Below are 6,183 nucleotides of genomic sequence, written 5' to 3' on the forward strand. Positions count from 1 at the left end.
TGAGTTTTCACCTGTCACCCATTTATGGCAAGAGGCGTACCGCTTGCAAACGTAGGCAGTAAAGGCAGGTTTTGAGGACTATAGTTTTCTTTGCTGCCCCACCGGGATTTTTTTTTTTTCATGCATCAAATGTTGAGCACAGTAGACCGCTGGCGAATCCGATGTTGTGAAGGAAGCAGTATACGAAACGTCTAGGCGAAACCGGTGGAATCAAATAGCGGTCACGCCTATACAGGTTGCGTGCATGTGGAAGTCAAGAGTGGTCGATGCAAAGTAGGGGACTGTATTGACGGTCCATATCACACCGCAGACAGCTTTGAGAGCACCAGGCTACAGTAGCCACAAGCGCCGCTCCATCATTTCCGCAGAAAGTATAAGGTATCACTTCTGATGTGTTGCCACGCGCCGCCTTCTCAGCGCCGTCGACGTGGTCAGTGCCTGTGACGCTGCGGTAAACACGTGACCACTGCATCACCGGCCAATCAGCTGCGTCTACGCCTGTGACGCTGCGGTGAACCGGTGACCACTGCATCACCAGCCAATCAGCTGCATCGCAGCCTGTGACGATGCGGTGAACAGGTTATCACTGCATCACTACGCGGTGATGCAGTGGTAACCTGTTCACCGCGATGTCACAGGCTGCCATGCAGCTGATTGGCTTTTAAATGTGCAGTGGTTCTAAAGAAGCAGCCATATATCAATGGTGACAGTCATCCAGAGTGCGTGAGAGGCTGCTGCAGAACGAATGGCTTCTTCAGGATGTGCGTCTGCCTTCTTCGGAGAGGCGCCCGAGAGTAAGACACACATTATGCTGTGGAATGGCGATGACACGTCGGGCATATGCAAGCGTGAGGCGTACTTCAGGCCCCTGGCATCTGGTTGCAGGTTGCTTTGACGACATGAAGGAAATTCACACACCTGTCACTGTAAGGTTCCAATGGCGTTTTGAGGGATGTGTTGTGAGGCCAGAATGAAACGCCAACAATGCATGTGCTGTACTTTTCTTTTTTTGAGCGAGACATTGCTTCACAGCGAAGTTATGAACATGTACTTTAGTTTACCTCTTGCTGAAAAACATGAATCTGGCCAGTTGCATACACTCCAGCTGAAAGTACGCGCATTAGCTATTTTGATATGTTAACAATCGCTGTTCGTGTTTCATTCTAGCCTGACTGTACCGTAAACAAAATTCGCTGAAGGCCGTTGGTTAAAAAAAGAAAAACGCTTGGTTAGTGCGTGACTGCATCCGCGGAGTTTTGCTCTGCCTCGAGGTGCTCTTGCGCATCATACTGAGCAGTAGTACCTGGGTTCGAACCCGACTGCAGTGGCCACGTATGGATTGAGGTAAAACACATAGGACGTTCGTGAGCAGTGCGATGTGAGTGCAAGTAAAAGATCCCCAGATGGCTGAAAATATTCCGGAGCCCTCTACTATGGCCCTTCGTTCTCTATCCACTTTCCCTCCTACCTTCCTCCCGTCCCTCACGGGGTGGCTGAAGTGTCCTCCGAGAAGTGATACAGTTACTCCGCCTCTGATTTCCTGATGACCAATCATTTTTTTTTTTCAGTATATCACAGACCCTGTGGGACTACGAACGACACACACGAAGCGCAAACTTTCAACTTTATGAAAAGATTGCCGCCCGTTGGAGGTATGTCAGGAAGGATCTCCAATGAAATAATAATTGCGGCGGATTGGTTCCTACGGCGTTGGGCTTCTGAGCCCAGGGTCGTGGTATCGAATCACAGCAGCGGTGGGCGCATTTCAAACCAGGGCAGATTCAAAACTATACGTGTGCTGTACGATGCAACGTTGAAGAAATGCAAGGAACCAAAATTAATCCTGAGTCGTGGGTTAGGGCGTCTGTGACAGCCAATAGGCAGCCGTGGGACGTTAAACCCACATGCAAAATAATACGACATCACGCAAGAAACCGTGGAAAAAACAATGCATGAAAGGCGAGCGTAATAACACTACTCAGACGCGCAATGCGAGCATAAACGCCAAATTTCGGTTTGCGATTGTGCCTACTTAACACTAAAGCTCAGCCAAAAACGTAGTCAGCATAGCCAAATACTTCTGGGTGACAAAAAAGAAACACTGCAAGGACAAACAGAAGCACCTCCAGATATTAACCAAGGCGATCAAGACGCGTCCTTTAATACACGAAAGAAGGATGCCAAATAGGAACCATTTCAGCAATGTTACTAAGACGAGTGCTTAGAAGAACAAAAATAAAACAGTTTGAAACGCTCGTTAAAGCACTGCGTCTTTGATTTTTCATCCCTGTGCAAGCACTCTAGGTAGCCTGCGGTGGCGTCGTCGAAGCTTGGTGCAGCCCCCTCCGAACAGTTTAGCCCCCTGAGTTCAGTAGAACACGGTGCCGTGATCGGACCTGTAGTCGCGCCTGATTAAACTGAGGAAAACGTGATGCCTTGCATCTCAAGGGAGTCACACGGTGAGGTATGCTCGCTTGACTCGCCGCCCTTCGTTGCTCCGCAAAGCGCGAACTCCACTGATTGCGCGCGTTTCTTATATTTCTGTGTGCGACCACTTCACGCCTGCCGAGTTGGCACAATTAAAAGCTGGCAGTGCTTCGCATTGTGGTATCTAGGCGGCGCAAAATGCTCTAATTCCGTCCTACATTGATGCCACATGCTCGCCAGTCCTACTTGAGGAAATGACGAAAGAATTCCGAGGATTAGGCGTCATCGGGCGCAGTTACTGATTTACCCTGCAACTCCTCGCCACATGGCACTTTACTTTTTCGCACCCTTCCGATTGATTAACGGCGCCCTAACCAGGCCTGAAGGTTTGAAGTAAACAAGCGAGGTGTGTAGATTTGGGGTCGATGATATTCTCTCCAAAATGTACTAGAGCCATGCGCGCCCAGGAAAGCGCTGAAAATTTAACTCGAAGCCCTTACACATTTGCTTCCGGCTAAGCTGACCTCCTGGCATCCCAGCGTTCGCAGTGACGTCTGAGCGAACGACATTCCATTCGTCAATCATTTTGATTGACAGGTGAAAGGCAGGTGTAGCCGACGCATTTACGTAACACGGAATGACTCACTTACTACCCCTACCACGTCGCGCCGTCGGCTGGTTACACGCTCACTGTTTCGTCGCTCTTTTTGTTTTCACAGGCACATATTGGCCAACAAAAAGGTAACATATGCATTGTCTTGCCGGAGTCAATATATTCTTCAGCGTGTTTAGTGTGCAGTGAAGTTTGTATAGCCTTCTTGCCGTCCATAGTTTTTATTCATATTAGAGGTCTGCAAACCTACGTTATTATTATTTCGAGACAAGTGTTGCTGCATGCTCCCGTGATCCTAGCTGCACTGCAGCTTTAATAACCATGCTTAAGGCGAAGCGTGTCGAGCCATATTGTGCGGCACTCACACGTAGGTGTGTACCACGAGGTGCCGCGATGTATAGTGATGAACAAAAGCTGGCGGAGTGTGGATGCGCACATAAATAATTTGTAGCCGCATTTTGCTGTTAGCTTATATTACGCCAGTCGATGCGGCAGGCATTACCTTTGTAATTAAGTGCTGTTTATTACCCTGCTTTGCGCGACTGCATAGATATCACTCTTTTTTTTCCCTCGAACCTGAATTCCGCAAACTTTTGTTCACAACTGTACGAGACTCGGTTAACATATCGCGGCAGAAAGTTGGAGTACCACGCTGCTCAAAGTTCCCGGGTTTGTTGAGGCGGTAACGTCATTGGATCGTCGCCCTCATTTCTGGGACTTTGTAACACAACTCTCGTTCTGCATTCGGGCGAAGTTTCTCAACTACAGGTTATCGTTGTGTGCACATGTACCGACTGCAGTCGAACTACGATTCGGCACCAATTGGCGTCTTGAACTGCGTATAGCTTAAACCAATCGGCGTTACAGACACAGAGGAAAAAAGAGGAAAAGGGTATGTATCCTCAGTTCCTGACCCCGACGGAGTGCACAACAAGGCATTCCGCAACCTCGACTACCCCTCCGGTAAAGCCCTAACCGACTAAAACAACTGCTGGCCGCGTGGTGCCCTTCCACCTCAGTGGAAAGAAGCAAAGCTAGCCTTTATTCCCATATCCGGCATACCACTCCTCCTCGCTAACCTCCGCCCATCACCCTTCGATCCGGCGTTATTAGGGTTTAACGTCCCAAAGCAACTAAGGCTATGAGGGACGCCGTAGTGGAGGGCACCGGAAAATTTTGACCACCTGGGGTTCTTTAATGTGCACTGACATCGCACAGTACACTGGCCTCTAGAATTTCGCCTCCATCGAAATTCGGCCGCCGCGGCCGGGATCGTACCCGCGTCTTTCGGGTCAGCAGCCGAGCGCTGTAACCACTGAGCCACTGCGGTGTCAGACTGCTTCGCAAAAAAAAAAAAAGTATTTTCAGGGTTTTCACAATTGTGATAAAAAAATTTTCTTAGCTTTCGGCAAATAAATGGCACTCGGGTATTCGCGACTTGAAAAATAATTTTTTCATTTTTGGGCGGTTGACGTCGAGCGGAGAGGTGGCATTTTTTCAAAGCCTGCATGTTTGGTTGGTTTGGTTTTATGGGGTTTAACGTCCCAAAGCGACTAAGGCTATGAGAGACGCCGTAGTGGAGGGCTCCGGAAATTTCGACCACCTGGGGTTCTTTAACGTGCACTGACATCGCACAGTACACGGGCCTCTAGAATTTCTCCTCCAAAGAAATTCCAGCCGCCGCGGCCGGGATCGAACCCGCGTCTTTCGGGTCAGCAGCCGAGCACCATAACCGCTGAGCCACCGCGGCGGCGCCTGCATGTTCATTTTTCTCAAAACAGTATTTTCGAAATTTTAGGTGCATTTTCGTCAGGAATCATTGGGCGTAGACATAAAAAATTTTCTACAAATTTGAAACAATCGCTTTTACGTGATTCGTAACAGAATCAATAACCTAAGTCCATTTGTGTTTGTATTACTAAAGAAGAAACCCCTTTATGTGAGACAATTGTTTGCACTAGCTGAGAAAGAAAAAAACTGGCTAAATATATTTTCTTGCCCGAAATGCATAAATTGGTTCCAGTTGTGTAGAATAACAGTTCATACTCAATATAACATTTGAGCAGTATGCTTTCACTAAATTTTCGGAAAGAAGTACATGGGTTGAAATAAAATATAACAATATAAAAGTTTTAAACTAATTTAGAGCTTTGATGCAAGCTGGATCAATTCATAAGAATGATAGAAAATTTGCAGCCATAGACTTGATTTCAGCTGGTAGGCAGCCAATTTTCGAGGTCCATTTTCGAAATCTCGTTGAACTTTCCAGGTTGGGTGAAACATCGATTTTCACTTCGTGTTTGTCTGGAAAAACAAGACGCGCATAGGATGGTCGGAACTCTTTACAGAAAAATTTTAGGAACCGCAGCTACGCACTATTTTTGCGTTGATGGCGGTGGTGGTAAAAAACATATTTCATTAAAAGGAAACGTGACTGTGGGACCGGTCTTTGTGGGAGAGGTACTCAGTCATGGCCTCGGACACTTGCTATCCTGGGGGCACCCACGATCAGTCACCGACTGGAGAGAGCGCACGAAAGCGTTTTGGCAGTGAACATACAGCTCCGCATGCACTCGACGTGACAAGGAAGACGGTAAAAGACCATAGGATCCCAACCTGCGTGCCACAGCACTCGAGGCGATATTTCACCGACAGTGCCGAAGCGAAAATAAGGAGGCGTTTGCCAGCAAGTGAAAGCCGAGTGGGCAACGTAGCTGTCCCTGAAATTCTCCTAGTATAGTCGGAAGTACTATGTGCGATTTTTAAGGAGAAAGTTCTATATGGCTAATGAATGGCGTGGACCGGATGTGTCACGCTCTCACCAATCCATAGCCAATCCACAATTTAATCCATAGCCATGCAACCAGACAATCCATATTTTAAAACAAGACAAGCCATAATCCAAAATCAAATCTATAATCTAACAAGACATGAACAGTCAATATTGAAAGGTAAGGAAAGAAAACTGGGGCCTATCAAGGGATCGAACCCGCGCCTGTGGCGTACGAGATGGCGATGGTTCCATTAGGCCACGACGTTTTTTTTTTTATTATTGCAGCAGACATTTTCACTTATTCGAATAAAGGCGCTTATAGTGAATGTCTTAGAAACGTATCATATAGATGTGTACTGAGGCATAAATG

The sequence above is a fragment of the Amblyomma mixtum genome, chromosome 2, assembly GCF_055824585.1.
Source record: "Amblyomma mixtum isolate Tamu chromosome 2, ASM5582458v1, whole genome shotgun sequence".
Classification (NCBI taxonomy): domain Eukaryota; kingdom Metazoa; phylum Arthropoda; class Arachnida; order Ixodida; family Ixodidae; genus Amblyomma; species Amblyomma mixtum.